General features: G+C 34.9%; 1 protein-coding gene across 7 annotated transcripts in view; it reads left to right on the top strand.

Moving 5' to 3' along the window:
• The window catches only part of GNGT1 (G protein subunit gamma transducin 1), a 294,503-nt gene that overhangs the window by 104,319 nt on the left and 162,330 nt on the right, over positions 1 to 27,854 (top strand). For all 7 annotated transcript variants that reach the window (XM_059932783.1, XM_059932782.1, XM_059932787.1 and 4 more), the window contains exon 2: positions 13,263 to 13,402. The gene's annotated coding sequence lies outside the window, so the exon portion shown is untranslated. The remainder of the gene's footprint in view (positions 1 to 13,262; positions 13,403 to 27,854) is intronic.

The following is a 27,854-nucleotide window of genomic DNA, read 5'->3' on the forward strand; positions in this document are numbered from 1 at the left end:
CTTCTCTAATTATGTATTTGTGTATAACCAGATTTTCTTCTTTATGTCCTTCAACCAAATCAACATGTCACAATGGAAGGAATTCCTTATTTTCAAAATGGAAGGAAAAGTTCCAAGTCTGGAATGACTGTAGAGAATAAAGAGAGGGTCAGAGAAGAGTTACGCTCTCCTCACAGGTGCAGTGTTAAGACAAAGCAGACCCTTGATGTTCCCAATGCTCTAGATGCAAGGAAAAGTCTTCAGTTTGGGAGGTGGGCAAAGCAAACTGCCTCAAAGAGAGCATCGCCAATTCAGCCCTTCACTCTTTCGCAAAGTAACTTTTCAGGACACTTTGAGGATTATTTTTCTGAGGTCAGCTCTCATTTAATTAAATTTGTTTTTTGACTGATAAATACTTCTTATTTAATTTACATGTTTCCTGGACTTCTATGGCTTTATTAGAATAGCCTGTATTTAATTTTAAGTTCCTAGAGGGAAGAGACTAGATTTTAGTTCCTTTTAAAATGGCCAAGCATAGACCACAGCCAAATTTGTACATAATAAACAATTGATGGTGATTAATTTTCTCTTCTCTAGAGCCTGGTTTATGGCACAAGGTAGATAGTCTATCTTCCTTACTAATCTAATAAAAGTTTAGCCTTATCCCTAGTGCCCAGAAATTTATAGTAATGAAGAAAATAATGCAGATACAAATATAACTACTTGAAATTCCTACTATGAAAATGGGTAGGGTTCCCAAAGTTTGATTATATATCAGTTGTTCAGAAGACGTTTTTCTTGGGGGGGGAAACTATTATATAGAATATTTATGTCTGTTGGTGAGGTCAAGTCTAAATATATCTGAAGTATAGTATTGTATAAATATAACAATAATGCATTGTTTCTATGGGAAACAGGTATTCTAAGTTGGCTGTCAAAGAAACATCCCACTCTGGTAGAGAAATAGCTGATCTTTTCCATTAATGTACCACCTTCTGGGTAGTAAAAGCTGAGTCTCCCTGCGATCTAAGCCACTGAAAATGTTCTGATATAGGAACTTGAGCTGGAAGGAAATGGGGACAGGATTATGGGGAGGAGATAGTGACTCATAAGGAGGAGATTGGGGAAAGAGGGGTGTGGGCAGAAGTTCTGGAAGTAGGCAAAGGAGTGTAGATTTGAGTTTTCTAGTAGGGCAGCATTGAGGGGAACGCTGGGTTCCAGATGGGCCACTCAGTCTCCCCATTTTCCCCTAGGTCTACAAGGTTGATCTCTTCTTCCATTCCGTGGTCACCACCTTATGTTTTCCTCCTGTGTGGGCCACATATCTTCCCTCGTTAATCTCTGGGTCCTAAACACTGGCATTCATCATAAATGTGAGTCTTAATATGTGTGAGGTGCTCCTTGGGAAATCAGGTCAAAGCAGAAAATGTCATGTTGTTCAACTTTTAATAACTCATATTGATTCATCAACACTAAATTTAGAGTTCAACACTTAGGTACTCAGAAAATTATTCAAGTTAGAAAATTGATCATTATAATATTTGTTTCTAGAGAAATTGTGTTAACAAGAGTGGTCTGATGCAAAGGAAAGAGATTATGCATCTGTGCATATACTCATATATAAAGTCTATGCTTTCAGTTTTGTTCTATCAATTCCTCTTATCCCCAATATTTTCATGGCCACAACAATACAACCTGGGCATCAGGGAAGAAAAGGATTGAGAACAGAAGATTAATTGTAGGGAAACAGTTGAATATAATTTTTATATATCCACTTTGATATATGATTTTCCTTTTGACTAACTACTTGTAGGGAATGCTTTCAAGCTGGCTAAGACCCTTATGGAGTTGCCTGTTCCACTAACACTGGTGGCTTTTGGTAGGAATTAGCAAAATCCATAACATACCTAAAATGAAAGCTTTTTTTCTTCTGCTGGACAAAAGAAATCGAAACAGATGGGGTAAAGTAGATAATGATATAGGAAAACACTGAGAAGCTCAAAGGCTAACATTGCTTACATCAGACATTGTTTATGGGGTTGAATCAACCTGATCCCACAATACTACAACCTCATTTCCCACCAAACAAACAACCAAAGAAAAACAAAAAACCCATATATTGTTTACTAAAGTTTATTTTTCATCACCATGCAGATAGAAGTAGGTTCCTGAGAACAGTGAGCTAGGGCTAGAGAAAATGAATCACACAATATGTCTTTCACTCTGTTTAGTCTTAAGGTCTATAGTTTTTCACTGTTCATAAAGATAGCAGCATTCTGTGTTTTCAGGCTCATTAATCATTTGGTAACTTCACTGATCCTTCCTGTTAGACAGCTCTATTCAGAAAACTACCAGGATAGCAGGTTCCCTTACTTACAGAGCAACCACACATGCAGCAGCAAAGATTTATCAAAAAGCACATAATCTCTTCTTTTCTGCCTCCATCCCTCTGACAGAGTATTTTAACAACACTGCTGAGTACACTGATGTCTTTATAATAGGAAGACAGGAATTGTATTATTTTCTTTGGTAAGATGAAATGTTACAATAGTAAGCAGGGTTAAAAATAGTGAAATTTTCATTCTCTTTTAAGAAAAAGCCCTATATATTCATCTGTATTCAGTTTTTTGGCTCGAATAGAAATTTGGGGGGTTTTCCATCTTTTCCAATTTGCTTTAAATTTATAAACAGTAAACTTCAATCTTTATGTTGCATGGTGCTGTGAGGTTTGACAAATGCACAGAGTCATGTAACCATGACCATAATCAAGATTCAGAACAATTTAACACTCTCCCCCCAGATGCCCTTGGGCTGACACTTTATAGTCAGATTTACTTCTTTAAGCCTTGATACCACTGATCTGTTCTCTACCCATATAGTTTTGCATTTTCCAGGATGTCAAATAAAATGATTCATACTCACATAGTATGTAGACTTTTTAGTCTAACTTGTTTCAGCCAGTACAATATATTTGAAATATATACATGTTGTTGTAGGTACCATACTGTTTTCAGTAAACCAGTTTATTCTTAAGTAGTTTTCCTTTCAATGGATTTAACACAATTTGATTATTCATCCTCCAGATGAAGGACTAGTGGGTTGCTTCTAGTTTTTGGCAAATGAAGCTGCTATAAACATTTGTCAGCAGGTTTTTATGTGAGCATATGTTTTTATTTCACTTGCATAAATACCTATGAGTGGGATTTTTGAGTAGAGAGTAACAGTATGTTTAACTTTATAAGAAACTGACAAGATATTTTCCTTAGTGGCTGTACTATTTTGCATTTCTACCAGTAATGTCTGAGAATCCTAGTTGCTCTTCTGCACCCTTGCCAGAACTTAGTTTTGCAGGTGTTTTTGTTGTTGTTTGTTTCTTTTTGGTCATTTTAATAGATGGGTAGTGGAATCTTACTCTGTTTATCATTTGTATTTCCATAATGAATAATGATGTTGATTACCTTTTCATGTCATTATTTGCCATCTGTATATTTTCTTTGGTGAGGTATTTGTTTAAATCTTTTGCCCATTGTTATTGAGTTTTCTTATTGTTGAGTTTTGAGAGTTCTTCATATATTCTGGATACAAGTCCTTTGTCAGATACGTAACTTAAAAATATTTTCTCTGAGCTTGTGGTTTTTTTCATTCCCTGTCTTTCATAGACCAAATATTTTTAATTTTGATGATCCAGTTAATCATATTTTTCTTTTATGGACTATGCATTTGATGTCATGTCTAAGAACATTTTATATTTTACATTTATGTCTGTGATCCATTTTGAGTCCATTTTTACATAAGATATACAGTATATATTAAGGTGTTTTTTGTTTTTTTTTTTTAAATATGGATGACCAATTGTCCCAATATCATTTGTGGAAGACTGTCATTTCCCTGTTGAATTGGTTTTGTACTTTTCTCAAAATTCAGTTGCACTTTTGTGTACAGGTCAATATCTGGATTCCATTCCGTTCCGCTGATTTATATGCCCATTCTTTTGCTAAAATCACACTGTTTGATTACTGTTGTTTCAAAGGTTTAAATTAAGTACTGTAAATCCTCCAATTTTATTTTATTTAAAAAATTTTGGCCATTCTGTTTCCTTTGATTTTCCATAAATATGGCATATCATTTTTATCCTTTTTCTTTTACTCAGTCTATATAATTGTATTTAAACTGTGTTTTTATAGGCAGCTTATAGTTGAGTCCTTTAAAAAAAATCTAATCTGATAATGTTTGTCTTTTAATAATTGTGTTTAAAGAATTCACATTAATGTAATAATTTATATGGTTCACTATGTCAACCATTTTATTATTTTTCTACTCTGATATTTGTTCTGCTCAGACCTTCTTTTGGGTATTTGAATTATTTTAAGCAATTAAATTTTAATTTATGTATTGGTGTTTGGCTACTACCACTTTGTATTATTTTTTAATGGTTACTCTAGGGATTAAAATATACATACCTAATTTTATAGTCTTCTTACAGTTAATATTTTACCACTTAGTGTAAAAAATAGAGGCTTACGCAACCATTCAGGAGATCAGCAAGGAAAGAGAGGATTTAAATAACACTATAGACCAATTGGACCTAACACACATAAACAGAAACAGTTCATCCAACAACACTAGAATATATATTCTTCTCAAATGTATGTGGTACATTCTCCAAGATAGACCACATGCTAGGCCATGAAACAAGTCTTCTCCCTTATGTTGCTGTTTCCAAGTATATTACATCTATGTACATTGAAATACTCTCCCCAGACAATATTATAATTTTTTTATTACAACCATGAAACATATGTTAAAAAACTTAAGAATAAACACAACCTATTCTGTTTTCCAAAATGTTTACCATTTCTGTCATTCCTTTTCATTTCTAAAGTTCCAAGTTTCCCTCTGGTGTCATTTCCTTCAGCCTAAGGAGACTTTCTTTATGGGAAGATCAATAGAGACAAATTCTCTTAGTTTTCTTTATCTAAGAATGTCTTTATTTGCCTTCATTCTTGATAGATTTTTTTTCTATATATAAAATTCAGGGTTGACAGTTCTGTTTACTCAACACTTTAAAAATGTTATTTGTTTTCTGTCTTTTGTGGTTTCTGGTGCAAAATTTGAAGTCATTCAAACATTATTCTGCTATATATAATGTGATGCCTCCTCACCACCTCCACCCCCAGCAGCTTTCAAGATCTTTTTCTTTGTCTTCAGTTCTCAGCAGTTTGATCATAAAATTTCTAGATGTGGTTTCCTTTGAATTACCTAGTTTGGGGTTGCCTAGTTTTTCAAGCTGCAATTTCATATCTTTCACCAAATTGCTTCTGTAGATACTTTTCTAGAAACTGTATACACATTCATTCCTAATATAAGGTGAACTAATGGCTTGTGGATTGATACCACTCACTCCTGAACCACCACTGGTTATCAGTAATTGATCTCAGAACCCCATTTTGTTAAGCCTCAGGGAAGCTTCAGAAGTGTTCTCACCACAGCCAGTAACCAGTCAGCTGTTGCTTATAGTTGAAACTCATTGCCACCCCATAATCTAGGGATTCTAAAACTTCCCCTCTATTAAGGCAGTCCACTAGGAGCTATGGAGGTGGATCATATCCTTTTGGTTCTGAGTGGTGTTACTTACAACTCAGGGCCCACTTGCAGTCCAGCAATGGGAGAAACTGATCTCTGGTTTCAAAACTTTTTTTAATCTTATTGAAACAGTTGAGCTCTGTCCTTGCAATATTTTCTCCATAACTTAAACAGATTTGTGAATCCACTTCATTGAGTATACAGAAGCATTTTGAATGCATTTTGTGTCTTGAGCTTACTTCTAATTACATCTTATGTTTTGTTTTTCTTTTCTTCTTGTCCTATTATTCCCATCCTCTTATTGAAGATTTTATAATTTATGAGTTGATATAATCTGCCTGAAGTCCTTTTGGAACAAATCATGGATATAAATAAATAAAATATAGCTTATTCTTTGATAAAAAACACTGAATAGCCTGAGGGTATTGATTATTCACAAATAATTTATAGTTTTTTTTTTTTAATTTATAGTTTTAATGAAATTCTAATCAAAGTTCTATTTTGGAAGAAGGCAACATAGTTCTAAATTAACTTTGTAAGAATAAAGTGATGAAAGTACCTGAGAAAATGTTTAAGAGAAAGTTAACTCACAACTGATGATGAGTTAACTTGCCCTATTATCTATTTAAACATTTTAAAAACTGCAATCATCAAAAGAGTATGGGCTTTACATAATTCTGGCCAGAGAGATTAATAAAAAGACACCTGTTAGTATCTGGTAAAATAAGTATCACAACCTAATGTGGATGGGATAAACTATAGTTAACAAATAGTTTGAAAAAAAAGTTATTTCATATCATACAGCATAAGTTCCAGATGCATTAAAGGATTAATATTTTTAAGAATAACATACAAATCTAGAACATATATATTGAGCTAATCTTTGTGAAAGTAAATTTTTGACATATAAGCAATGGGAAAACACGCATACATACTCTACCTGTTCTAGTCAGAAGAGACAGAAAACAATGAATAATAATATATCTATATTTATATTAAATACAGTAATTTATTAATATAGTAATAAAAACTAAGTGAGGAGAGATGGTATTGCCAGGGGCAGCAAGGGAGAATTGTGAGAATACTTGAAATTTGAAAAATGGTTAGGGAGTAAGGGACCAAGTTGGTGACATAGGAGACTCTTGAAAGAGGTAAAATATGTGAGGTGATGAATATGTTAACTCCATGGTGGGAATTCTTTTGTAAGGTATGTGTATATCAAATCATCACATGTACACTTTAAACATCTTACAATTTTATTTTTCAATTATACCTCAACAAGGCTGAAAAATTTTTTAAATGATGGTCAGAGAGAGTTTTGTTGAGATGGTGACATGTGTGCAAAGACTTTAAGGAGATGAGAAAGCAAGTCACATGGCTCTTCTGGGGAGGAATATTCCAGGCAAAGAGAACAGCAAGTACAAATGTCCTGTGGTGCAAGTGAGGAACAATAAAGAGGCCAGTGTAGGGTGGGGGTAGAGAAGCCAATGAGTAAGGAGGAGAATGGGGGGTTAATAGTGAACACAGAGAGCCATTACAGAAGGGACTTTGGCTCTTATTCTGAGTCAAATGGAGACAATTGAAAGGCTTTAAACAATGAATCGACTCGATAGTACTTATGTTCTAAAAGAATATCTCTGGCTACTAAGTTGAAAACAACTATAGACGGACAGTTGCAGAAGCAACTTCAGAAGTGTTGAAGACCAAAAGCAGGAAGTCAGAAACAGGAAGGCCAGATGTGAAGCTTTTGAAATAATCCATGTAATAGATGATGGCACCTTAGACAAGGGAAGTGGTAAAAAAGTGGAGAGAAGTTGTAAAATGCTGGATATATTTTTAAGTTCAAGCTGACAGGAATGCTGACCAAAGGTGGTATATATAATGATTATTTATACAAACTCCGGAGCTGGACTCCTGAGCTCGAATCCCAACTTTAGAATTTGCTAGCTGTGTTATCCTGAATGAGTTATTTAATATCTCTCTGTGACAGTTTCCAAATCTTTAAAATGTGGATAATAACGGTGTCCATATCACATGGTTATTTTGAGGACTTAAGATGATAACCTATGTAAAGTGCTTAGGATATTGCCAGGCACATAGTAATCACTAGATTATGTATTATTATTATTATTATTATTAGACTCAGGATATGAGATATAGTGTTTAATCAATGCTGATGTTGGAAAATGCTTAGGAAACAAAGTATAAAGCGTTAGGTGAAAAATACCTGGTTACAAAACACAAAAACAAAAGTGTAGCATAATTCAAATTATAAGTTTGAAAGTTATTTACATATATATACAAAAATGTAAAAGGAAACATCCTGAAATATTTCTAGTGAATAGCTCTAGATAACAATATTGTGGATAATTTATTGTCTTATCGTTTCCCAAACTTCCTATAATAAACATGAATGTCTTTGTATAATCAGAAAAAAAGTTATTAAACATTTTAGAAAACAATTTATTAAGAAAATGAAATGAGTCACCCTATTTCATCTCATAAGTAAAACGAGGAGGGAAATGAAATAAAGAGTAGAAGGGAAAAAAAGAGAAAGAAAGGTATTTCCTGAGGTTATTGTCAAAGAGTTGGAAGAGAATAGAAAAAGTACATGGTTATGTGAGAAAAGATTATACAAAGTAATATCTGAATGCTAAGTAAAAACATCACAGAAAGGAAGTCTCTCAAGGGTGCCTGTAATCCCCTCAAGGGTTAGGAACTAGAAGGAGAGCTATATAATGAGAGAGTTCCTCAGGTGGCCAGGAAGCCTCTTAACCCCGAGTAAATCCATGGCTGGTGGAAAGTGAAGAGGCCTGTCCAGATGGAAGGAGGAGAAAGAAAGGGACCGTCTTTGTCCACATTTGGATGCTAATTCCTAGATCCTAGAACCAATGAATAATAGACCTGGAAGGGAATTGTTGGATTTTCCAGCCTATGTCCTCATTTTAAAATTAGGAAGATGAAACCCAGAGAGGTGAGAGGATTTATCTGAAATTATACAGCTGGTGAGTCACACAATTGGATAATCCTCCAAATCTAATCAGTGCTTCTAGTGTCTTACACTGTTAGAAACTCAAGGACGATCAGTACATAGAAGTGACATCACAGCATTGCAACCCGAAAGGGATCCAAGTATTGAAAGTACTAATCTCTAGTATTATTTTCACAAGGTAATAATAATAATAGCCTATAATCTTAGGAAATATATGTTTATTATAGCTACTTTGTGTTTTGTTGTGGAGATTAGCTCAATTCTAATGCTCAAATAAATGCCCATTACTCACAGTTTGATAGTTATTAATAGTTTCTTTTTTCTTTCTTTGCTTAGACAACCCCAGGAATTAACTATTACATTAAACTTCATTGGCAGCAAAAAACAAACAAAAATCTGAAAATATACCACTTTAAATAGACCAGATCTTTTAAATTGATGAAGTTAGGTGTAACTTTGGGTTCTGTCCTGTACCTGCATCTGCCTCCCCAATACCCTCATCATTTTCAGTTCCTCCTGACTCCCTGTTCCATGATTCATCTGTACTTCCAACTGGTATGCTCATGGTTCTCATTGCCCGGTGCTTCCTCTCTTGTCAAGGTAGCTTCCTTCTTCTCATTCATTTTTTCATTCATCCAATTAACAAACATTTATTGGACTCCTTCTATAAGTAAGTTTTTATGTGAGAAGCCGTGGGGCAATACAAAGGAAAATAAATATTGGCCATTGATTTCGAGTCAGGGCTTTGGTAGGGGAAGTAAAGGTGCACACAAGTAGCTAAAAAGCAAGCTGCTTATATTTTGAGATGAGAGTGGGACAACCAAGATGGTAAGGAACTCCTAGGTAGTTGACATTGCTTCCAACTACAAGAATTTGGTATAATTTCATGAAAAGCTGGTATTTAATTAGGGCTTTGAAGGTGGAGAAAGATGTGGGCAGATAGAAGACCTAGGTCCTCTCTCACCACCATCCAGCTTAAACACATCTCTGAATATGTGGTAGCTTCAGGTTTATCCTTCCATGCAAGAATGTTTTGCTACCTCACAGGAGGAAGAGGCCTTAGTCCTAGATAGTTCAGGCAACAAATCAGAGGCACATGGTCAGAGAAGCTTCTTCCACCTCAGTTTTACACATCAAAGGTTAAGCTGTAACAAAGACCTCTTTGCAAAAGTTGGTCGCACTGGCATAGGGGCCAGGGTGATAATGACCAACAGTGATTCAGAATTGTTTGAACCTATTAGGCAAGGGGACTGATTAATAGAACTGTTTTATATAGTATAAACATCAGTGGAAGTGGCAGCCAACTGGGCTGAGCAAGGCCAAGCATGTAGTGTCAGACCAGAGAGAGAAAGGTGATCTGAATTTTCAAAATCTTTGCAGTCAGTGTCAGTGGATGTCAAGATGATTTTCTGAAGGGAGTCTATTTTGTGAGGGATTAGAAAATAGAAGAAATACTTGGTGTGCTCTTTCCATTGCAAGGCAAAAACAGAAAATATTAAATCCAAGGCCATATTCCTGACCTGTGAGTAATGGCTTAATAAGTTTTGGACAGCAGCTTTCTCTTCTAATGAATAGCTGACAGCATCTCCTCCTAAGCATACACTCATCGAGTCCTGAAACTCCAGCCCTCCAGTGGCTCCAGTAAGTCCTAGTGACAAATCAGAGAAGCATAATACAGTAAGAGAGAGAATCACCACTGCATAAGTTGTGCTAGTGTTAATTTTTAAAACTACATCCCAAACACAAAGTACAGAGCATCAGTACTTGCAAAGCCATCCAAACATAGGAGAGGACAAAATTAAAAATTAAAAATATGAAAACTGAGAGTGGGGTCACTGCATACTTGCACAGTTGTACACCTTGGGCCCTTCTGTAAGCAGTCCTTCTTGCTGTCTGTTGTCTGGAGATATCAATTCCTTGCCACTTGGAGCTCTCTATAGTTTAAAACATAGCTACTGGTTTGTCTCAGAGAGAGTGAGTCAAGAGAGAATGAGAGAGGGCCCAAAACAAGCCACAGACTATTAACAGTCTAATTACAGATGTGATATCCCATAACTTCTGTCATACTTATTCATTAGAAGTGAGTCAGTAAATCCAGCCCAATCTCAAGAGTTGGGGATTTACACAGGTCATGAACACACAGGTGGGGACAATGGGAAACCATCTTAGAGGTTGCTACTGCAGAGATGATTGCTTATACTCTAAATATTTAGAGTTTGTTGGCAAGCAGCACATATTTTCTGCTTTATTTACATTAAGTGTACACTGCTAATGAGGCAGTGGGAAATTATATACTGTCTTTGAAAGACCGATAAACTGCCAGAGGACCTGAAGTTTTGTTCTAGCTTAATCACTTAAAACTATAGGATGTACAAGCTAGAGGTTGTAGGAGGACTCTCTTATAAATATTCTAGTTTACTGCTTTTCAAACTTCTCTGCTGAAGATATCCTAAAAGACAAGGAGGGTTGATACATCTTCTTTACCTCTGTACTGGGAGTTGGGGATATGGATAAAGCCTGTTTGCCACAGGACTCTTTTTTTTTTTTTTTTTTTTTTTTTGGTAATATTAAGTTAAATCTTGAAAAGTTATGTGAGTTTTATTTCCTACCTTATAATATACTGTGTTTCTTATAATTAAAGATGTTACCATTAAATCAAATGATACTCTCAGAAGATAGACGATGTTTATGTTATCACTCTGTTAATGCCCTAGCACAGCATATGGTCCACTGCGAATGGCATGTGATAAACTGGCTGCCAAAAGGAAGGAAGGAAGGGGAAGTTGGGAGGGTGGGAGGGAGGAAGGAAGGGGGAAGGGGGGAGGGGAGAAGGAGAAGGGGGGAAGGAAGAAAGGGGAGAAAACTCTGGTTTGTAGTATTTACTGATCTTCCTGGTGTAAATATTTCCACTATGCCTGATTTATTGACTGTGGTGTTGGGAAATGCTGTTTACAATCAGCTCTTGAGAGCAGGTTTGAGCTGGCTCTCACACCACTGTCTGTCATTTTACCTCCTTGTGCTTTTGTTACTCAACTGTAAAATGGGGGTAGCATTCTTGGTCCTGCCATTTCAAAAGTAATCATTTGCAGAAAAAAAAAATTTTTAGATAACTAAATTACATACTTTAGAACAAAATTAAACTGTAGCTGGTTAACTATTAAAATGTAGAAACTGAAAAAAATTAAGATTAAAATATACATGGATATTATATAATGTTTGAGAAGGAAAGGATTTTTAAGCATAATAAGTATAAACTATAAGCTTAAGATTTCTTAAGCTTTGTAAAAGCATGAACTATAAAGGAAAAGATTGAGGTATTGTATAAAATAAAAATAAATTCCACTTTATGGCAAAAAATAGTATAAGCATAAAGTACATAGGTATTTCTGCAGAAAGTAAAAAAAATTAATATGAACAATTTTTAACACTGTAATATTTCCCATGATTTGGGGTTCTTTTCATTCATGGTTATTATTTAATCCACAAAATAAGTTTTGAGGTAGGCAGTCATTGTGATCATTATGTATAAAATGCATAATCTGAGTCTCAGAACTGAGTTGCCCTGCTTTTAAGTGTTATTGTTAGGGAAAATATTAAATAATTGATATATATGGAATAATGACTCTGTCTAGGCCTACGATGATACACAGCAGTTGCTAAACTAGGCCAATTTCTTTTTTTTTTTTTTCTCAATTTGTATTTTACCGAGAGATTCTAATAACTTGAAAGATGTTCCATACTAAAGAAGAATTATACTGATGAGGAAATTTGTTTGCTAGCCAGGAATCACTAATCATCACCCAGTTAACATTTACAGTCATCACCTTGGTTATTTTATTTTCTGATGTCAAATTATTGTGTTAAAGAATGCTACTGTTGTGAATTCAGTTGTCCAGTGAAAGTATGGAAAAGGAATTATCGGTATGATACATTATTGCTGTATATTCAAAGAACCTGACATTTCAATAGTTGCATTGTTTAGTTATGTTTCTTACCACATACAGGGATATTTAATTAATCTACATGTGATAGAATGGTACTTTTCCCACAAATTTCAGTAAACAAGCAAGCATGTAAACAAACAAATTATTCCCCAAATCAGGAAGATGCAACACAAGTGAACTTTATAACATACTTCCCCACTAGGACAAAACAAAAACAAAGCAAAATAAAAAACTTTTTGAGCATAATAAGGGATCTAACAATATGTTTTCTTTTTTAAAGTAACTATCTGGAGTATTCAGGAGAGGAAGAAAAAAATAAGCTCCCTAGAGAAGACCAAACCATCTCAGTGACTTTTTCCACCTCTCTTTCTTCCAAAACTTAAGGTTAAACTCTCCCTTTTCAGCAACACAAATGGGAGAGAAAGAACAGAATTCTAAAATTGAGGCTAGGAAGTAAGCCCAGCTTAGGAATGGAGAAGTGGTCATTTTGGGGGAATGAAAGAAATTAAGATGAGTGAGGCACTTAGCATGGCTAGATCTTGGGAGAAAGAATAGTCTGGGGTTTGGGTGTATATCCTAGTAATCAAAGGAACTACCATATGGGTATATAAAGAGACTGGGGCCCTAAGACTTCCTGCTAGAGGATGATGAGCCTGGATGGGTTATCCAGTAGAGGTACCACCATTAACAGTGTGCATCCTTTCCCCATTTTCCTCTCTGTTTATTTGGATCTCTTATGGTGAATCTTACTGATCCTTCCTTAGGGTTCCATGTGTTGGAGAGACTTCTTTTTGTACTCCAGTGCTGACCCATCTCTGACCGCAGACTGGCTCCTGGGACATCTTCAGTTGAAAATGATGAGAAGACCAAAAAGCTGTGTCTGCATCACATGACTGACTATCCAGTAAGTCTGACTACTCTGATGATATATTCTCTGCAAGAATGTGGGTATATTTCATCCTTCAGGTTATTTTAGGTTAGCACCTAGATTTGGGAAATTGCCCTATATTTGCTTTTATGAAGCTATAAATAGATCAGCATTTGGGCTCATTTACTCTTTCCTAAAGCAAACAAGCTACAAGTGCTGTACTGTTCCATTGGAGAAGTCAGAAGCTGTGATAAAGGGGCAAGAACTTCTAGTTACCTGGGGGACTAGAAACTGCAGGTGTAACTCAGCCACAGTGTTTCTCTGAGCTTGCATAACTTTAGCACTTAATTTTGATTAAAGACTTTTTGGAAGCAATCACATGAAGTGTTGAAAGGTACCTTTCTTTGTTGGGGTTTTGAGGTTTTGCTTGTGGAGTGGTTTTTCTGGAATTTGGGGGCAAATAAGATTATCTTGTGGAAACAGATGACCATTACTTTCCTTCAGTTTTATTACGCATTGTGTGGGTATGTAGATAATCCTCAGGTATTCTTATTTGCATCCTGGGAATCAGTGTCCACTCAGCAGCTGAAGATAATGTCATCTGTTGTTACAGCAGCTGTTTCTTGCCAGATGTGAGGAGGGAATGTTAGATATTATTACTCTTAATGCATAAATTAAAAACACCACAAAATATTTTTGGCGAGAGACCTAGAGTACAAAATAACAAGCTTAGCACCTGTTTAAAGACTGCAGATCTTGGTATCCATTCTGATAAGGGGAGATTTGTTTCTTCTTCTGGATATTCTTTGAGAATACACTCTTTCTACCTTTGGCAAATGTCTTTTTTTTCCCTGAGGAGCATATGCCTGACCCCTAATTCATTCAGAAACACTATATGATGTAATAGTGTTTATCAAATTTAAACCAACAACCCAGTCTTTCTGCTTTTGACTAAAACTAATAATTTCGAGTGGAGTAAATTGACTTACCTTCACCAAAATTCAACGGAAAAAAATAATTGTGCTTGCTTTGGTAGCAGTCTGAGAACATATGTTGAATCAGTGAAAATAAGTAAAATAACTAGGGTGATTCAAAGTTTGTTCACATCTGGGAACCTTTCATGTTTTGGCAGCAACATAGATGAACAGCAATCTTGGGGTTCCATTGCAAGGAATTATCTTTCCAATTACTTTTTCAGATACTATACAGTGAACTGTATTAGTCAGGGTTCTCCAGAGGAACGGAACCAATAGGATGTATATATCTCTCTATATCTTTATGTCTGTCTGTCTGTCTGTCTGTTTCTCTCTATCTCTCTCTCTCAAGAGATTGATTTAAAGTAATTGGCTCACATGCATAAGTCTGAAATCCGGAAGGAAAGCAGGTAGACTAGAGGCCTAGGGAAGCGCTGATGTTAGCCTTAAGTCGGAAGACAGTCTGGAGGTAGAATTCCTTCTCTTCAGGTCTTCAACTTGTTGGATGAGGGTAATCTGCTTTGTTCAGAGTCCACTGATTTAGATGTTAATCACATCTAAAAATTACCTTCACAGTAACATCTAGATTGGTGTTTGACTAAAGAACTGCCTGTCAAAGCCTATCCAAGTGCATATGCTCTTCCAATTGTTTTATTACCATTTGTTGAAAAGACTACACTTTCTCCATTGAATTCCCTGGCACCTTTGTCAAAAGTCATTTGGCTATATTTTTGGGGTCTATTTATGTTGTTGATCTGTTTTGTTCATCTATGTATATATACTTTTAGTAATACCACACTGTCTATATTACTGTTGCTTTATAGAAATCTTGAAATTGGGTAAATGAGTCTTTTAATTTTGTTTTCTTCAGAGATTTTTAGATTATTCTAGTATCTTTGCTTTCCACATAAGTTTTAGAAATGGTTGCTGTCAACAGAAAAGCTTTCTTGGATTTTATTGGGATTATGTTAAATGTCAAATCAAATAGGGAAGAATTGACATGTTGACCATATTGATTTTTCTAATCTATGAGCATTTATTCTGCATTTATTTTGATATTTTTTATTTCTTTCACCAGTATTTTATAGTTCTTCTGCAAATAGATCCTGCATATTCTTTGTTAGATTTATATATAATTCATTTTTGATGATATAGTAAATGTTTACTTTCTATTTTAAATTCCAGCTACTAGTATTAGTATATAAGAAATCAACTGACTTTTGTATACTGGCGTTGTTTCCTGAGTGCTTGCTTAACTCACTTATTAGTTCCAGGAGGTTTTTATAGACTTTGGGGTTTTCCACATAGACAATCATGTCATCTGCCAACAAAGAGAGTTTTATGTCTTCCTTTGCAATATGTACTTACCTTACTGAACTTGGTAGGTCTTCTAATACAATGCTGAGTATGAGTGGTAAGAAAGGATATCCATGACTTGGGTCTGATATTGAAGGTAAAGCATTTAGTTTCTTGGCATTAAATATGATGTTAGCTGTAGGTTCTCCTTATATATCCTTCATCAGGTTTAAAAAGTTGCACTCTATTCCAAGTTTGGGGGAGTTTTTATCATGAGTGGACTTTGAAGTTTGTCAAGTAATTTTTTGCTCTGATTAATATAATTATGTGATGTTTCTTTTTCTGTCTATTAATATGATAAATTACACTGATTGATTTATGAATGTTAAACTAGCATTGCAGTCCTAGGATGAACCCTATTTAGGCAAGATATATTATCCTGTTTATATATCACTGAGTTTTAATTCACATATTTTGTTAGAGATCTTTGCTTCTATGATCATGAGTGATATTAGTCTTCAGTTTTCTTTTGTTGTAATGTTTTTAGTCTGATTTTGATATTAGGGTAACTATGACTTCATAAAATGAATTGGAAAATATTCCCTTCTTTTCTATTTTCTGAAAGAGATTGTATAGAACTGGTACTGTGATTTCCTTAAATATTTGGACAAATTCACCAATGAAACCATCTGGGTTTGGTATTTTTTCTTTCTCAATTTTTGAAAGTTTTTAAGTAATAACTTAATTTCTTTAATAGATATAGGGCTATTCAGATTATCTATTTCTCCTTGAGTGAATTTTAGTAGTTTACATCTTTTAAAGAATTGTTTCATTTCATCTAAATTTTTGAATTTATGGTCATAGAATTGTTCTTTATATTCCTTTATCATTTTAATGTCTGTGAGATAAGTAGTGATAGCCTCTCTTTCATCTTTTATATTGGTAATTTTTGTCTTTCTAATTTTTTCTTGGTTAGCCTAGGCAGAACTTTGGTAGTTTTTATTGTTCTTTGCAAATAACCAGATTTTGGTTTCATTGATTTTTCTCCATTGTTTTCCTGTTTTTAATTTAATTGATTTCTGCTCTCATTTTTATTATTTCCATCCTTCTGCTTGTGCTAAGTTTAATTTGCACTTCTTTCTCTGGTTTCTTAAGATGGAAACCTAGGACATTGATTGATTGGTAGGTCTTTCTTCTTTTAAAATATGTTCATTTTATGCTGTAGCTATCCCTCTCAGCACTGCTTTAGCTGTATCCCACAATGTTTGATAAGTTGTATTTGCATTTAAAATTTTCTTTGATTTTTTTAACTGATTGATTATTTAGAAATATATTTTATATTTTCCAAGTATTTGAGCATTTTCTAGTTTTGTTAGTGATATTTAGTTCATTTCCTTATGGCATCAGAACATACTGCATGATTTATATTCTTTCATATTTGTTAAGGTTTATTTTATGAACCATGTATAGTCTATCTTGGTGACTGTTTAATGCTCACTTGAGAAAAATGTACATTTTAATGTTGGTGTTTAGGGTGTTCTATAAATGTGAATTATTCCAAGTTGGTTAATAGTGCTGTTCAAGGCTATATATTTGTCCTTCCTGAGTTTTTGCCTGCTTGTTTGTGGTGGTGAAGTCTCCAACTATAAAGGTAGATTTATCTATTTCTCCATTTAGTTCTATCAGTGTTTGCCTCATGCATTTTGATACTCTATTGTTAGGTGCACACTTGTTTAGAATTGTTATGTCCTCTTAGAGAATTGACCCCTCTGTTATTATGTAATGTCCCTTTTTATTCCTGAATATTTTCCTTGTTCTGATGTTGGCCTGGTCTAAAATTAATGAAGCTACTTCAGCTTTCTTTGATTTGTGTTTGCATGGTATAACTTTCTGCATCCCTTTAAAGTTTTTTACTGAGATAAATTTCACACAACATAAACTTAACCATTTTCAAGTGTCCAGTAGAGTGGTTTTCAATATATTCACAATGTTGTGTTACCATCAGTATTTTCTGATTCCAGAATATTTCCATTACCCCAAAATAACTTCTAAGCCTGTCAGCAATTAATCCCAATTCCTCCCTCCCTCCAGCTCCTGGCAACCACTAACCTACTTTAAGTGGCATTTTGTTTCTTGCTTCTTTCATTTATCAAAATGTTTGCAATGTTTTCCACTTGCAGCATATATCAGTACTTCATTGCTTTTTATGGCTGATTAATATTCCATTGTATGGCTATATCAGATATTGTTTATCCATTAATTAGTTGATGGGCATTTAGATTGTTTCAATTTTTAGACTGTTATGAATAATGCTCTTATGAATTCTTGTGTACAGGTTTTTGGGTGAACAAGTTTTGAATTGCCTTGGATATATACCTAGGAGTGGAATTTCTGGGTCATATGGTAATTCTGTGTTTAACTTTTTGAGGAACTGCCAAACTATTTTCTGCAGCAGTGCCATCCCTTTATTTTAATCTATATAACTTTTTGTATTTAAATTGGCTTTCTTGTAGGTGGTATGGACTCAGGTAATGCGTTTTTATCCAGTCTTAAAATCTCTCTTAACAAAGTGTGTTTAGACTATTCACGTTTAAAGTGATTATTGATAGTTGGATTAGAATCTACTGTCTTGCTATTTTCTATTTGTAACATTTGTCTTTGTTTCTTCTTCTTCTGATTTCTCTCATTTCATTTGAGCATCTTTTGTGATTCTCATCTATTGACTTATCAATCTTGCTTCATTTTAAAACTTTTAAAGTGCTTTTCAAATATAAACCCTAAGGTTTACAATATACCTTTTAAATAATCTAAGTCCATCTTCAGTTAGTGTTGGACCTTTTCATGTGTATGAAAGTAACTTAGAATATTCCCAATCAGTCTTCATTTTCAGTAAAAGTAAACTCTTCCTAGCATTTATCAAGACCATTATCTGATAAAACCACAGTGAAATATAAGCTTATATAAAATATTTTACAAAACTTCTTCATTTAAGTGGCTAATTTTATATAAGTTGTTACTCAGTTTGAAGATGGAGAAAATAGGTTATAGATAAGTGTACCATATTTGAAAGCTTATTTTCATGAGTGACTACAATTAAAGAAAATATTAGCCCAATTTTATCTAATAAATCATAATGCAAAGAATCAAGATGACGCTGTTTGTGTAGTGATGGCTCCTTAATTGTGCCCTTTATCTTTATATTGCCAAAGTCCTTAACAATGCCAGATCATAATCACCATTCAAATGGGTTTTTTTATATGTGGAATAAATTAGGTTCTTAACTATTGTATAAACCAAAGCAATAAACATAGGAATAAACCTAACAAAAATGGTTGCAGTATAAAGTGATATAGTCACATTGGAGGAGAGTTTAGCAGTATTTATTAAAGCTGAAAATGGGTACATCCTACAACCCAGAGGTCCTGTTTTCATGTGTATACAAGGAGATATGTAGAAAGATGACCTGGGGACTTCCCTGGTGGTCCAGGGGTTAAGAATCCGCCTTCCAGTGCTGGGGACACAGGTTCGATCCCTGGTCAGGGAACTAAGATCCCACATGCCACAGGGCAACTAAATCTGCGCACTGCAACTACTAAGCCTGTGCGCCACAACTAGAGAGCCTGCACACTGCAACTAGAGAAGCGTGTGTGCCGCAACGAAGAACTTGCATGCCTCAATGAAGATCCCGCATGCCACAACTAAGACCTGACGTGGCCAAAGAAAGAAAGGAAGGAAGGAAGGAAGAAAGAAAGAGAGAGAGAGAAAGAAAGAAAGAAATGGAGAAAGAAAGAAAGGAAGAAAGAAAGATAGATGATCTGCTACTATGGAGATATGAAATTGAAAATGGCCTAAATGTTTATAACAGACAAAGTATATACATGGTAATCAAAATAGAATAGAAAAAGGTAGTATATTCTTATAATGGGATATTATATGATAGTTAAAAGGAATGAACTAGGTCTTGGTGTATCAACAGAGACATATCTAAAACACTTTTTATGAGAGTAGGCAAATTAGCCATTATACCTTGAGAGAGAAGTAGGAAAAATGCCAAGAAGAAGACTCAAAAAGTTATAACTATTATTAAAGGGTTCCAGGGACAGAGTGGAGAAAACTGGGATTGTAATAACAAAGGTTTATTTTATACTCATGTTGCTTGTTTATCATGGGATGGTAGAAGTGACTGTTCATTTAATTTACTTGGGAAATTTGGCTGATGGAGCAGCCACTGTCTTAAAAGCTAGAGGATAATGGGAAGTCTAGTGGCTTTGTATTGGCAATTAAATTTTTGGCCTACAAGTACTTGTAAAAGTTCTACTCACAACTAAAAGTCCAGAAATAATCATATGGTGCTGCTTACCCATAAGTGGATCAGGAAGTGCAATTCTACCGTAGGCCAAGGACCTGAAATATTCAGAGAACAGAATTAATGCCTACCACACAGGAGAATGAATTTATTTTTCCTACAATTAATCATTTAAAATAGAATTAAACATAGATTCAGTTAGTTAATGAAAAACAAATGGCTAGATGCAAATATATAGGCTAATATGACAATTAGGTAAATTTATAAAATGAAAAACTTTGAGTAAAGGGTTTATGTAAGTTTTGAAAGTGTATTCTCACTGATAAGTTACAAAGCTTTGCCCCTGATCCTGAACTCTTCAGTATTTGCGTGGATGAACTGGATGAAGATGAATTATACAGAAGACATTCTCCTAAAGTGAAGGGCAATTTACTACATCCTGCAATCACTGCTAGTGAAAAAGAGGCACAGTCCCTTCTACTTCCAATGAAGATGGAGTAACAGAGAACAGATTTACCTTCCCACCTGAAACAACTAAAAACTGTACACAACAATATAAACAGTAATTTTCAAAACTTTAGAGATAAGACTATAAGGGACAATAACATCTGAGATATGAGAAATGAACAAGGTGAGCCCTATGATTAACCCAGCCTGCCACCCTGAGAAAGTTACCGAGCTGTGGCTCGAGGAGGGGAAATCCTCGAGGTAGAGCCCAGCAGTCTCACTGGTTAAGGAGAAGAAGCTCAGAATCTGCAGAGACCAAGGTGGTTAGAGTTCATGGACAAAGTATTAGAGAGGAGAAAGCTGAATAGAGAGATAGATTTGGATAGTATTTAGAAGATTAGTGGTAAATATAGACTCTTCCCGAGGCTAAGAATGAACTACCAGAAAGGATTAGAGGAGACAGTACCCAGAGACCACTGCATCCAGGAATGGTGTCTTTCCTTGTTAACCAGACTGGAGAAACTCGTAAGTCACAGGACGCTGGATAGAGTACTCAGAATGATCTTGCTTCAGTAATTGAGAATAATTAGCTCTAGACTAAGCTGGATTCCATCTAACAAATCTTAAAAGAAAAATTTAAAGTAACCAAACTATTTCCAAATAACTAGAGTCCAGATCAAAGCTCAAGAATAGAAATAGAAATACATTCAGCATCCAACAAGGTAAAATGTGTAATGTTTGGCATCCAGTCAAAAACTACCAGGCATTCCCCAAAGCAGGAAAATACAGTCCATAATGAGGAGAAACATCAATCAGTTGAAACCAACCTAGAACAGACATAGATTTTAGATATAGCAGAGTTATTAAAACAGTTATTGTAACTATGTTCCACATGTCAGAAAGCTAAAAGAACATGTTAAATAGAGACAGGGAATATGTACAAAGATCCAAATCAAACTTCCAGAGATGAAAACTACAATGACTGAGATGAAGAATATTCTACGTGAGTTTAAAGGCTGATTAGACATTTTTAAAGGAATGATAAATGAACTTGAAGACATAACAATAGAAACTATCTAAAATGAAACATACAGAGAGAAAAAAAAAAAGTAAAGATTCAAAACCAAATGATCAGAACATCTGTAAGCTGTTGGGCAACTTCAAGCAGCCTAATATACAAATAACAAGTGTTTAAAGAATAATCAAGAGAAAGGAAGAGAGAAAAAATATTTGAAGAAATAATGGTCAACAATTTTCCAAATTTGATGCAAATTATAAATCAACAGATCTAAGAGGCTTAAGAAATCACAAGGCACATCATGAATTCACATCAGAAACAATACAAGCTTGAATATATTGAAGCAACATCTTTAAAGTAATGAAAGGAAAAAAACCTGTTGACCAAGGATTCTATACCTAGCAAATACATCTTTCCAAAACAAAAGTAAAATAAGATGTTTGCAGACACACAAAAGCAAAAGAATTCATCATGAGTAGACCCACACTATGAGAAAAGTCAAAGGAAGTTTTTCAGTCAGATGGAAAATAATACCAGATGAAAATATGAATCTACAAAAAGGTCCAAAAAAGCATAGTAAGTGTGACTGTGTGGGTAAATATAATATTTTTTTCATTAAAAAAACTGTTTAAAATACTACTGATTGCTTAAACAAGAACAAATAAAAACATAGTATAGGGTTTATAATATATAGAAGAAAAGAAATTGAAGCCTGATTTACAGAATCCATACAGTATGGTAGCACTACCTGAAAATTAATATTTGCAGCCTTACCACATCCCACAGTTGGCCTAAAGGAGTATGGGAAAGGGAAATTGCAGTAAGTGTGATTTTACATTGACTTTTAGGATATGGTTTAGAAGGAGCAAGAGTTGAAAGTTTAGATAAATGATAGAGAGATAGATAGATACATGATAGATAGATTGATAGAGAGATGGATGGATGGATGGATGGATAGATACTGTAGCTAATATATGAGTGGACATTTCAGAATGATCAGAGTGTGAAGATATTTGTGTTTTATATGCATGCTCATGAGTCATCCAATTCAAAGGGAGCTCAAAATAATTAGGTGGACATAATGATATCTTTTCTCTGCCTTTTCAGAGGGCAGGTTGTAGGCTAGCTTGTTAGTGGTGACTTTGCTGACCTTTACTCCCCTCTCCTACCAAGTCCATGTAAAGCTATAATTCCCTTTATTATAACAATTTATACATGGAATGCAGAGAGTAGTTTCTTTTGATTATTGAACTCTGACAGATACAACATGCCATAAAGACATTAAGCATGAAATCTTACATTTAAAGGCATAACTCCAATTGCAAATGTATAGAATGAGAAAGATACGGCTTAGCAGCATGTTTGAATGACAGGAATATTCATTAATGAAACTTCAAGATTAATGAGTAGTGTAATATGTCTATCAGAAATATTTTCACTCCCCTTTATACTTTTTTGAGAGCAATACTAGAGTAAATCTTTCTGTTTTAGAGGCTACAATTTAATAGACATACAAGAGTAGGTTAAGAGAATAGCAAACAATGCCATGAACTGAGCTATTGAAAGTCCTTCGTATTTTAGCCTGTGGAGAAGATCAGGTGTGGAATATGTAGTGAGCTAGAGGATATTTGTAAAGCTATTATATGAAAGAAGTTTGAATTTTTAAATTTTAATATCTTAAAGGCGTAGGACTAAGACCAACCCCAAATTTTATCATTTTGGACAAGTAACACAAATCCAATATATACATTTACAAATCAATGGAGGTCTCAAATAATTCTCCTTCCTTTCATTCCTCCTTTCATTGAACAGTCATGTATACAGTAAGTCCTGCTGTTTCTTCTTCCAAAATATAGCTTTGCTGTGTCTACTCCTTACCATCTCTTCATCCTCCTCTGTAACCCAAGCCATCATCCTGGAAAATGGCAGTAGACCTTAGCTGGCCTCCTCATTTCCACTCTCAGTCTCATTTATTCTTATCAGAGCAAACAGAGAGAGAGAGTTTAAAATATGAATTAAATCTTTTGATCTTGCCACTATCCTACTGAAAACTCTCCTGTAGCTTCCCATTCTGAACTCCTCTACAGTACTTATAAAGACCCTTTTTAAAACCTGTCCTCTGCCTTCTTTACCCACCCTGCTTGCACCAATCTTTCCTTCATTCAAAATACTCCTGCCATGCCAGCCTCCTGTAGTTACTTAAATGCTCAGAGCTCTTTTCTGCCCCCATGGACTTCTCATGATGTTTCCTCTTCCTAGAATAATGCTCTTCTGACCTTTTTTCCTCCTGCTAAATTCATACTTATACATTTGGTCTCAATTTAAATTAGTGGTTCTCTGTCAGGGGTGATTTGGCAATATCTTGAGACATTTTTGGTTGTTACAACTGGGATAGTGCTGCTGGCATCTAGTAGGTAGAGGTCAGGAAACTGCCAAACATTCTACAACATACAGGACAGCTCTCTACAACAAAGAATCGTCCATTCTAAAATGTCAATAATGCTGGGGTTGAGAAAGCCTGGTTTATCTGTGACTTTCTCAAAGTTTTCACTTAATATAAAATTAATTCACTTTCTCTCAAATCATGCTGTTCTTTTGCTCAGCAACTCATCTAAATTTTCAATTACGTATTCAGTTCTGCATCTGTTTATTTATTGCCTATTTTCCCCACTAGACTGTGAATTCTATGAGAACAGGAAACATATCTGTTTTGTTTCCCTACTGTGTTGTCTGTGTGGCACAATATCTGGCATACGGAAGGCAATGAGAAATAATTGTTGAATGAATTATTAAGGTTTATTATTGAATAAGGCACTCTTCAAAACCATGCGGAAATATTCATTCAACACATTGTCATTCAAGTCCAGGAAAAATGTAGCAGAGGACTAAGACATATAAATAATCAATTACCGTACAAGGAAGATTAATATATATCCTAAACAGAGTTAAAAATAATATGCTGAATAAATTCAGAGGAAGGAATAAATAATTACAGTGAATTTGGATTTAGGGAGGATCATCATCTTCATCTGCTTCATTCTCATTTCTTGGATGATAGCCTGTTGACTCACAGAGTAAGGTTTATCTCCTCTTGGCTGTGAGGTGAGACATGGCTTAACTCACCACATTACCAAATGGTAACTTCTGAGAGACTTTGCAGTATTAATTTTCCTCACAATTACAAAAAAAATGACAAACTTGAGTTCCTTGGCCTTAAAATAATAATTCTATCTTGCAATGGCCATTTGAAATTATTTAAGAAACAATTACGGTGTTGTGGGAATCCCAGAATGCTTCCATTTATCCTGAATCCTGGTTTCTAGACCCTGATAGGATGCAATTACTGATCATTCTCATGTGATACAATTTATAATTGGCTAATCAGTATCACTGTTCCAATTTGGAAGTCTAAGGTTATCTGGATCAAAATTGTGTTAGGGTTATACTTCCTGCATATGCACATATATGGAAAGTATAACCCTAACTCAATTTATATATATATATATATATATATATATATATATATATATATATATATACATATATACACATACACACACACACACACACATACACACACATGTGCATACACATACACACACAGACACATGTAATACACATCTCCTACTACTACAGACATGCACCAGGCCCTATGTATTTGATGCTCAGTAAAATAATTTTTTTTGACTCTTCAGGATTTTGGGGTTTTGCACTTCTGTTTTCTTTAAGGTACTGGCTATGTTGGTCCTTGATTCCCAATTTAAACTGGGCCCTGAACATTACCTGGCCATGCAGTGTTTCTCTTGTCACTTATCTCCAATCTCCACTCAAGACATTTAAACAATTCTTTGCTCTCTTTAGAGCTTTTACACTATTTTTTTTTTTTTGCATGTGTGATTTAACTCTTTAGCCTATACTTTGCAGAGAAAACAGAAGCCAGTGGTCCCACAGCCACCCCCAGTACAACTTCTTCCAGCTAAATATACCTCCTTTATTCCTCTCCACCTAACCCAGTGGAGAAATTATTCCTCCTTCTTCCCAAAGCCCAATTCTTGTGCTTGGAATCCTCTTCCCTCTCTATTTCTTACTCTCCTGGGTGATCTTTTGCTACTCACGTATACTCAAAACCTCCTTCTGTACTAGATACTTCCCAGCCACTTAGAAATCTTCGGACTCCATATTGTTCCCCAGTTTGTTTCTGTCATGCTCACTTCACAGTCAAGTTTCTTGGCCTCCCTATGTCCTCATCCCCCATTCACTCCTCAGTTCAATCCAATATGACTGCTGCCCTAGGCACACCTGTGGATAAGGCCCTCTATGTCACAGGATGTAATGGACACTCCTGTCTTCTCAGCAGCCTTAGGCATAGCTGAACACTCATTCTGCTTTAGAAGACTCTATTCCTTTGACTCTGTGCCCCTCTCCTGGCTTTGCTTCCACCTCCCTGTCTACTTTTCTCCTATGAGACTTTTAACTGTAGGAGTCCTGATGGTTTTACCCCAGTCCCTCTGTTCTCTTTCTACCTGCTTTAACTTATTGATTTTTGCCACTTGGGTGACTTCAATTCCATCTCTATAGTGATTATTCTCAACTTTATGTCTCTAGCTCAAAATTATCTTCTGAGCTCCAGAACAAAATACCAAACATTTTAGTCTAAATCTCCACCCATATGTTTCATGGGTCCTTCAAAACTACCATGCCCCCAAAAGAAGGTATGATTCCCTCTACCTCCTATGCTCCCTATACCCCAAAATCATACCCACAACCAATGAACCAGGAAGCAATGAATCATTCTTGATTATTTTCTCTATATCAGCTCGCATAATCACACATTATGTATCATGAATTCTATCTCCTTAATATGTTGCAAATACTTCCACTTCTCTTCACTACTTTTCTTCCACCTAAATCTAAGCCACTGTCATCTCTTGCCTGGACCAATGCATTCTCTTCCCTGATAGTCCTATTTTCACTCTCATCACCTCTGCTCCATTCTGGAGCAGAACATAGTATCTGGAGCAGAACCCCCTATGAATGGTGAATGGTGAACATGAATGGTGCCTCCTGAGTTATATGCAACATGGCTCTGATCTGAAGTAATCTTTTAAAAATAAAAATCAACCATGATACTGCTTCACTTAAATTTTTTAGTGACTTTCTCCTTCTCTTAAGGTTTAAAATACTTTACTTGGCCTATGAATTCCTTCATGATCTGGCCCTGTCTCCCTCCTCATTATGCTTCTTCCACAGAGTTTTTCATTCCTTGAATTCCCTAAACTCCCCTTATCCCCAGCCAGAGCCTTGGCATATGCTATTTCTTCTTCCTGGGAATATCTTTCTTTAACTAGTTACCTGGACAAATTCTACTTAGCTTTCACATCTTTGTTTAAAGATAATTTCTCTGTGGAAGGCTTCCATGACACCTTGTATTAGTTAAGGTTTATTCATTAGAAATTCTCATAGACACTGTTTTTTTCCTTTTAACCTTTGTACAATTGTAAGCTCCAGGGGGCCAGAGACTGTGTCTCCCTCATTCATCTGTACCTCCTCAGTGGAAAAACAATAGATATTCAATAAATATTTATTCAAATGAATGAAGTATTTGCACTCTCAATGAAAAGAGCAGCTAAATTATTTATATAAAGAATTGACTTTCTGTCATGAATTGACATTACTGGCTGCTTACATAGTCAAAAATAATCATTTAAGTGCAAAACTGTATTTTATCCCCTGCCTTATTAGCAGGTAGGCTTATCTAAAGATGATTCTAAGTGACATTTCAGACAGACTCATATTAGTTTCAGAAAATGTGGTTGGAGTAGCTTGTTGTATCTCTTAGGCCTTGGTTAAGTGACACAGTGGTATAAAAGAACATGTTTATGGAGATCTCTACAAAAGATTTGCCATTAATCCGCTAGACACTTTTGAAATTATACCATCGTTTTCAGAAAATTGTATGGCAAAAATAAAAAAATAAATAACATGATCTGGACTGTACAAAAGTACAATTTGATATCCTCATAGTTAGAATTACTGAGTCTTTACTAACTGTGAAAGCACATAGGACCATGAATAATAGGTAGGCAATAAATATATCAGAGGATCTTATTGAACACAGCCTTGGGATTCTGTTTTGCAAGAGGCACAGGAATTTCAGAAACAATGAAATGTTTTTGATTTACGTAATTGTTCTCTCGGATTTATCTCATTTATCTCAAAAGTGAAAATGTCAGTTTATAACTTGTCCATCGAAGTCACTTGAAGTTAAAAACAAAACAAAACAGGTAATATGATAGATTATAAATCAGGAAAACTGAATTTTTATCCCAGCTCTGATAGTTATAGTGATGATAACATAGGAGAATAGCTTAATAGCACAGAGCTTTCATTTTCTAACACATGAAATGGACATACAAATATTAACACAGCTTAATACAGTGTTGTTAT

Source organism: Balaenoptera ricei, chromosome 9 (genome assembly GCF_028023285.1).
Source record: "Balaenoptera ricei isolate mBalRic1 chromosome 9, mBalRic1.hap2, whole genome shotgun sequence".
NCBI lineage: Eukaryota > Metazoa > Chordata > Mammalia > Artiodactyla > Balaenopteridae > Balaenoptera > Balaenoptera ricei.